Raw genomic sequence first — 8,729 nt, 5'->3', positions numbered from 1 at the left:
CCTAGGTCAATGGGTCATTGACCGATTCAACGGTTTTTGGCCAAAGACCAAGTTTGGAAGTAAAATGGAACTGGTTTCCTGGACAATTCCTTGACCAAACGGTTAGACCGTCTAGGTCATATGACAGTTCAAAAAACCATAATAAAAATCAACTTGCATTGGTTATTACTTTTTTTTAGTTATTGGTGGCTATAAATTGATTATAAAATAATAAATATATTTAAAAATAATAAAGTAATAAATATTTTAATAAAAAAGATAAATATTAATAAATATTAAAATATTTACTAAATTGATTAGAAATTCATGTAATGCATGGAAATTAATAATTAAGAAATTATTAAAATAAATAAGTACTAGCAGAAGGGCCCTGCTTTGTAGGGGTCGTTGACCCAGTCCCTGGCCAAAAACCGTTGAATCGGTCAACGACCCATTGATCCGAGTTGTCGAACCATTGACCCATTAACCCATAAAATGGTTTTGGTCGTTTTTTATTTTTTTTAATTGTGAACCATCCAAGCAACGAGATCCGTTTTATCATAATCTCGGTCCCTATCTAAAGATCATTATATCGGCCAATGACCCATTAACCTAGGCAGTCGAACCATTGACCCGTTCATTGGGCCATCTGTTCGAACCGAACAGCCGAATTGTCAACTCAAAAACCAATGGCCAGAACGATTCCATTTTCAGGTCATATAAGTCACACGCTCGAATGGCATAACATGTGTGGTACCGCTTAATGAACCTTACACACTCAATTTTTTGCCTGTAATTTTTGTTGTCAAAACGGGTTGTTTGATTTTTTTTTATTTCTTTTAATTGGGAATCGTCCAGGTAACTAGTTACCCCAATACCGGTCCTAAGAAAAACCATTGAATTGGTCAATGACCTATTGACCCGAGTGGTTGAATCATCAACCCATTGACCCGTTCAATGGTTTTTGGCTATTTTTTATTTTTTAATTTTTGTTGTCAGAATGGGCCATCTGTTCAAATCGAATGGTCGAACCGTCCACCCGAAAACCGGTGGCCAGAATGGTTCCATTTTCGGGTCATAAGAGTCACATGCTTGAATGAAATAACATCATGGTTTTTAAGAACGACCTAGAGACCGAACTGGTCAGGGGTCCAGTTACTAGGTCGAACGGTCGGCTCGTTCTAACAAAAAAATAAAAATATTTAAAAATTTTAAAAAATAAAAAATGGTCAAAACCGTTAACCGACCTAGAGACCAAACCGGTCAAGGGACCAATTACCGGGTTGAATAGTCGACCCGTTTTGACAAAAAAATAAAAAAATAGAAAATAGTCAAAACCGTTCAAACGGCCTTGTTGACCCATAAAATAGTTTTTGGCCTTTCTTTATTTATTTTTAATTGGGAACCATCTAGGCAACCGATTCCATTTTATCCTAATCTCGGTCCTTGGCTAAAATCGTTGAATCGGTCAATGACCCATTGACCTAGGCAGTCGAACCATTGACCCATTCAATGGTTTTTGGTCATTTTTTTATTTTTTTATTTTTGTTGTTAGAACGGGCCATTTGTTCGAATCGAATAGCTGAACCGTCGACCCGAAAACCAATGGCCAGAATGATTTCATTTTCAGGTCATATAGTCACATGCTCGAATGACATAACACCTATGGGATTGCTTAATGGACCTCACACACTCAATTTTTTGCCTTTAATTTTTGTTGTTAGAACGGGTCGTCCGATTTTTTTAAATTTTTAATTGGAAACCGTCTAGGCAACCGGTTCTGTTTTACCCAAATTCCAGTCCCTGGCAAAAAACCATTGAATCGGTCAATGACCCATTGACCCGAGTGATCGAACCATCAACCCATTGACCCGTTCAATGGTTTTTGGCTATTTTTTTTTATTTTTTTAATTTTTGTTGTCAAAACGAGTCATCCGTTTGAACCATATGATCAAACGGTCGACCCAAAAATCGATGGCCATAACGGTTCCATTTTCGGGTTGTATGAGTTACACTTTCCAATGACATAACATCATGTTTTTAAAACCGACTCAGAGACCAAACAGGTCAGGGGTTCAGTTATTGGGTTGGACGGTCCGACCGTTCGGTAGTTATTTTAATTTATATTGTTAGAACAGGCGGTCCATTTGAACCAGACGGTCGAACTGTCGACCCGAAAACCGGTGGCCGGAACGGTTCCATTTTTCTTTTCCTCCGGCCCCCCAAAACCACTTTGTTCTTTCTCTTTATTTTCGAAACTCCCTTTGATTCTTTAATCTTCTTTAACTTCTCGTTTCTTATTTTATCACTCTTCTTTAGTTTCCAAGTTGTCTTCTTTAGTTTCGAAACCACTCCTCATTTCTTTAATCTTGCTTTCACTCATAAAACCTTCTGTTATTTTGTTTCTTATAAAACCCTCAGTTCTTTCGTTTCCTATTTTATCACAAATCATCAACTGGTTTTCTCTAGACGCAAGGACTGGCTTGGTAAAGGTGTGCAACTTCGTTAGGATACAGAACCTATCCGGACGACAAAGGTGTGCTACTTCGTTACCGCAGGTTTGTTTTAAATGCCCTATTTCTCATCAACTTAATTAGTTCATAAATTTTCCAATTTCTTTCATGGACCGATTGTTGATTAGGTATATTTATTTTCAAAATATTAAAATTAGAAGTTATTACAGGAAAAGGAAAACATTGAAGAGTGTCTGTGGGTAATTCTTTAACCAGTGGGATGGGGGTATCAAGTGAGGTTGTTCCATCTTTCTTCTTCCAAAAGAAAGATGGTCGATAGGTATTTCTTTAATGGTGAGATTTATTTGAGTTTCTGGGTTTGGGGTTTTGACTTCTGCTCTTTGAAGGTATTAAAACAAAATCCCCTAATAACAGCTAGTTTTCTCATTAAAGGATTCAAAGGAAAAAAAATTAGATACGGTACCTTGGCATTTACAATTCAAATCATGAATCATATTCTAAATTGTAAAATTTTGATTGGCATGACTGCCCATTCAAAATTAAACTACTTCCTTGTAATGAAATGAGATGAAATACAAAGCTTTTACATTGTTTAATGTCTAAGAAGCATTTGAAAATTGTTAAAGTAAAAGGTGGTGTGGCTTATATGCTTGATGGTATTTTCAAGTAATAGGCAATGATAATTCAGAATGAACTTCCATATTGTATCGGTTAAAGTCGGGCTGCTCTTTAGGATACAAAACCTTCCAATTGGAAAGAAATCCACAAGTAATCATAGGAAAATCTTGGGAAGGTTCCCTTGCTCCTTGGTAGCTGCAACATCATATCTTGGAAGCAAGACCTCTGGCAAGTAATTTGAAGTTTTGAACACCTTGCTTATTTGATTGTCAAGATCAGCAAGCCTGGGATGTGCTTCACTTGCTTGAGAGGGGTTTAATAGATAAAAATTGAATTGGTGGAGGACTAACCCCTCCAGAACTCAAGATTGCCTTGGATGTATGGTATTGGAGAGTTGCACCAGGGGTTAGTTCTCATTCTATCTGAAATGGGGATGATTATATTGATACTCTCCTTCTCTGTAACTTGCCTTGATCCATTGCTAATAAAAAATAAAAAGTGATGTGGCTTAAAAAAATATCAGCTGGAGGACCTTGATGTTGTTGCTGCAGATTATATGTTGAAAGTGGGGGGTCTCTAATTTGAGAAATGCATGGGAAATCATGGGACCAGATTGTGAGTGGGTTGATGAGTATGGCCTTGGTGTAAGGGAGAGCTTGGTAGAGGCTGTTGGTGCTGTCATTGACATTCTTGGAAAGCAGCCCTGTGAGGGCACTGAAGTTGTACCAAGCAATTCGAGGTCACACACGTACCTGTTGTCTGGTGTGTTTATAGGCAATGTCAAGGTGCTTGTCCGGTTGTCATTTGGAATTGATGGGCCCAAGTAGGTTGCCAAGCTGGCTGTTAGGTCTGAAGATCAAATAGTCAGTGATGCCATCCATGAGATCATTGCCAGCAGATGATGGTAGCAGCTTTCATATTGTTGGACTTGATTTTTGCCTTTTTCTACTCCTTGGTTAAGTGAGACTTGATTTCTACTTCTTGTCTACCTCCCCACACTTGTTAACACACTCTTACCTCTCTAGAATTAAAGGGTTAGCAGAATTGTCCTCTTGGATCTTGTAATTTAAATATAGAGTAATTTGTTAGTTATTTGAGCCTTTCTATTTGATGTAGTTAATTTTCATGTCTATTGTTTTGCTTCTATGTGTAGAAAATTGAGGAAGCTGCACAAAAGAGTAAACAAACTAAGCTTGTTCTATTGGTGTTACGGAATATGTGATTAAATTTTCATATGGAACAAACTAGGCTTGTTCCATATATACTTAATTAAATTTTCATATATGTTTTTATATCTCCAAAAATGTGATTTCTAACTTATTTTCTATTATTTTCTTATATGTTGAACATGGTAAAGGAGGATACTTCACACGTGTAGATGGAGACATTTGATCAAATTTTACATGCCATTTTTTTTGGATTGAGTTTCATGTATTCAAGAACATTGAATTTGTAGCGAACACATGGATGTTAAAGCACTTTGAGATATATAGTTCATGTATTCAAGAACCTTTTAATGAAAATTTAAATTCAAGTTCCATCTTATATTATCAATTAGTTGTGCTTGTATTCAATACAGGAAAGCAGGTTTCAAATAAATAATGAACAAATTTAGGATGTTTTTTGCTACAGGCAATGAAAACTGTTGCTAATTTTGGACTTGCTTGACGTGATGTGAGTCTTCCTTTCCTTCTTTCTTTCTTAATTTGGTCCATGCATGAATTAATGGAGAACAAGTAAATCATCATAATTCTTACCTTCTAAATGCTTTACTGAAAAGTGAAAAATCACCAATGACTTTAATTTGTATCACGAGCCTTTGAAAACCCAACAAAGACACCAATATCAATATCTGAAGTAGGATAAAAATGTGAATTCTTACCTTTCTGATTGGTTTTTTGCTGACACTGTAAGTATAGGACAAACCATATACCATTTTTTTTGCCATCTTGGTACTACTGGATCTTCTATGAAACTAGGAAATGAAAGGAGGATGGAGAATAAAAGAGGCGGCCAGTGGTCCACTTTGCTATTTCTTAAAATATTATGGTAGTACAGCACATATCTCTCTCTCTCTCTCTCTCTCTCTCTCTCAGACACACACACACACACACACTAGAACACATGCACACAGATACCTTTGAATAATGAAATATGTAACCATTCAAATTATTGTTTTGTGACAAATGAAATGCCTAACCATTCAAATTAGTGTTTTGTGACAAATGGGAGACTTTAATAACAATCTCTAAGTAGTCTAGAAATCTCTAAGTAGGTATCATGGTATCATACCATTCCAATATCATAGATTTACACCAAACAAGGGTTGGCTTTGCCCTTTTTCTTAGAGGATAAGTCAACATTTATGTCAGGCTTCACATCAGACAAACTAAAACTCTTAATGTGCAAATTTACATGCTTACTTTATGATTATATTAATGACCCAAAAAAGTCAACATATTTTCATCAACATGTACAGAAATACTGTGCAAAGACTAAAATTCAACAGTCAAGTAGAACACTCTAAACCTTATTTTATTTTATTTTTCTTTTGAAAAGGGTAATGCACTGCATTAAACAAGCAGAAGTAAAGTAGAGATTTTGCTCCTATAGAGTGTTGGGCTGTATTGAAGCCTATACAAGCTCTAAACCCACCAATACAAAGCAATGGCTACAGAGAAGGTTGAAGACATTTGGGTCTGATGATTCTCTGAAGAACTTGAAGGGAGAAAGGCAAGGGAATGAGTATCTCATTAACCTTATTGATTTTCCTGGGCATGTTGGCTTCTCATCTGAGGTCACTGCTGCTCTCCGCATTACTGATGGTGCATTTGTGGTGGTTGATTGTGTTGAGGGTGTATGTGTTCAAACTGAAACTGTCCTCCGTCAAGCCCTTGGTGAGAGGATTAGGCCTGTCTTGACTGTAAACAAGATGGACAGGTTCTTCCTTGAGGCTTATCAAACTTCTCCAAAGAGTCATTGAGAATGCTAATGTGATTATGGCTACATTACATATGAAGACCCTCTCCTTGGTGAGTGGTGACGTTCAGGTTTATCCAGAGAAAGGGACAGTTGCTTTCTCTGTTAGTCTGAATGGATGGGTTTTCACCCTTACTAATTTTGCTAAGATGTATGCTTCCAAGTTTGGTGTAGATGAGGCAAAGATGATGGAGAGGCTCTGAGGTGAGAACTACTTTGACCCTGCTACCATGAAGTGGACTAACAAGAACAATGGTTCTCCTACCTGCAAGTGTGGTTTCGTTATGAACCTATCAAGCAAATTATCAGTACCTACATGAATGATCAAAAGCTTGGTGTCACCATGAAGTCTTAGTGGGGTATCCGAGGCTACTCAATTTCTGTACTATTTCTCATCTCATTTTTCTTAATAAAATTACGTTTGCTGATAAAACAAAAGTTACAGAAATGAACTAAGAAATTACCACATGTTAGTTGACTTCTACAACCATATACCAGATTGTTGTCATTGGAAGAGTGACCTAGCCTTAAACCTTGCAAAATGGCAAGCATTTATGCTCTCAATGAGTTGGATTCTCCCACTGGTCCTAGATTACAATAGCAACAGCCATCATAATTCAGTGGTACCCAAAGATGATGAGTATGTTGTCTTCTTTGAGAACAATCAGCTACAATGGCCCTCCTTTCAAGATTGAGTCCACAGGAATTTCCTTGGTTTCCTCCCTATTCAACCTAATGAACCACCCTATGAGGTCAAATATATCTTCCACCTGTTGTTATGTTATTCTTAAAAGCTCTAGCACTTATTCCCCCATCAAATACTCCATAGCATTGCTGTAGTTCTACAATGCTAAAGTATCTTACCTCTTCTTTTGTGTGTATGAATGATTGTGAAGTTACATTGTTCTCTTCAGAATCCCCTTCTAGAGATGGGATTAACAGACTGAAGTCTGTATGAGAGTTGAGAAACTCCATGACCCGGCTTTCAATAAACAAGTTAAGAGTTTGTCTAGTTAAATATATTCTGCTAAAGGTGTTGCTTTCTATGTTTCACATAGTTCTTGAATTGTTCTTGCTACTAGATATTTTTCAGATAATCTTAAAATAGCAGGAGCTTTCATCTTTCTATATCAATAAAAATCCTATTGACTTTGTCATTGATAAAGAAAAAAGAAGAAAACATTGATGTTGAACTTGTATGCACACCAAGAATGTAATATTACATCATGTGAAACGAAGAAGATTTCTTTAATTTTGCATTAAATCATTATAGAATTTGGACCCAAATGCCTCAGCTTACCAAGATTAAATAGCAGTTTTCAAGTTCAGTGACCAAAAAAATTTCAAGTTCAGGGATTTACTTCAACATAGCTGGGCCCCACATCATAAACATTGTTGTGTTTAGTGAAAACTTGAAATGCATAAAAGATGTGTTTGATCTCAATCCTTACATTCGTCATATGTTTAACATTAGGCTTGGAAAGTAGGCATGAGTTTATATTTCATATATACTTAATTAAATTTTCATATATGATTTTATATCTCCAAAAATGTGATTTCTAACTTATTTTCTATTATTTTCTTATATGTTGAACATGGTAAAGGAGGATACTTCACACGTGTAGATGGAGACATTTGATCAAATTTTACATGCCATTTTTTTTGGATTAGTTTCATGTATTCAAGAACATTGAATTTGTAGCGAACACATGGATGTTAAAGCACTTTGAGATATATAGTTCATGTATTCAAGAACCTTTTAATGAAATTTTAAATTCAAGTTCCATCTTATATTATCAATTAGTTGTGCTTGTATTCAATACAGGAAAGCAGGTTTCAAATAAATAATGAAAAAATTTAGGATTTTTTTTGCTACAGGCAATGGGAACTGTTGCTAAAGATGTTTTAGCTACAGTGAAAGAAAGTCGTTGCTAAAGGTTTTTTTTAACTAGCTACGGACCGTACACCTCCGTGGCTATAGATTGTTGTTTTCTGATACTGATAACATCAACCGTAGCTATAGGTAATTTTTTTCTAGCTATGGCGGGTTAATATCCGTAGCTATAGATTGATGCCTTTTGCTACGGACAACTTGGGTTTGTAGCTATAAATGCAAATTTTGTAGCTACAGACATCACACAACCGTAGCTAAAAAGTCAAATTTGTATCTATGGATAACTTAAAAACCGTAGCTACAAATGTGTATGTAATTATTTAAGTTAGGCTTTAGCTATAGGCACAAACCGTAGCTATAGGTTAGTTGTAGCTACGGATGCGGTCCACTGTAACTATTGCCTACAGCCATCGCGACTGCAACTATCGTTTCTTGACCATAGCCAGTTCGTAGCTATAGACCTATAGCTACGGTTTTTTGCATTTATAGCTACGGTTTTGTCCATAGCTATAGGCCTATTTTCTTGTAGTGAGTGATGCTTAGTTCAATAAGAGAGGTTTTCCTTTTCTCTAAATACAAACGATGGGAGAGAAGGATACAACTGTTAAGAGCCATTATGAATTGATTACTAATAATGTTGTGTTAGGGACAAAGAAGAGCAGCTCAGCAAGCTATGAGTATATTCTAGGAGGAAAAGAAGGAAGTCACATCAGGTTCTTGAGCCAGCTAACTCAGAGATAGTTGGATTTTAAGTAATCAAGAAGCCAGATGGCAAGTGTCATTTA

General features: G+C 36.2%; 1 long non-coding RNA gene across 1 annotated transcript; it reads left to right on the top strand.

The window, feature by feature from the left end:
- The first annotated feature begins 2,214 nt into the window (after positions 1–2,214).
- Positions 2,215–7,834, top strand: LOC148865317 (uncharacterized). The gene is made up of 3 exons (XR_016109011.1): positions 2,215–2,537; positions 4,704–4,745; positions 7,655–7,834. It is a non-coding gene; the product is annotated as an uncharacterized LOC148865317 (long non-coding RNA).
- The last annotated feature ends 895 nt before the right edge of the window (positions 7,835–8,729 follow it).

The sequence above is a fragment of the Nelumbo lutea genome, chromosome 3 (assembly GCF_056320005.1).
Source record: "Nelumbo lutea isolate HS-2025 chromosome 3, American lotus-T2T, whole genome shotgun sequence".
Classification (NCBI taxonomy): domain Eukaryota; kingdom Viridiplantae; phylum Streptophyta; class Magnoliopsida; order Proteales; family Nelumbonaceae; genus Nelumbo; species Nelumbo lutea.
This window is presented reverse-complemented; position numbering and strand designations above follow the sequence as displayed.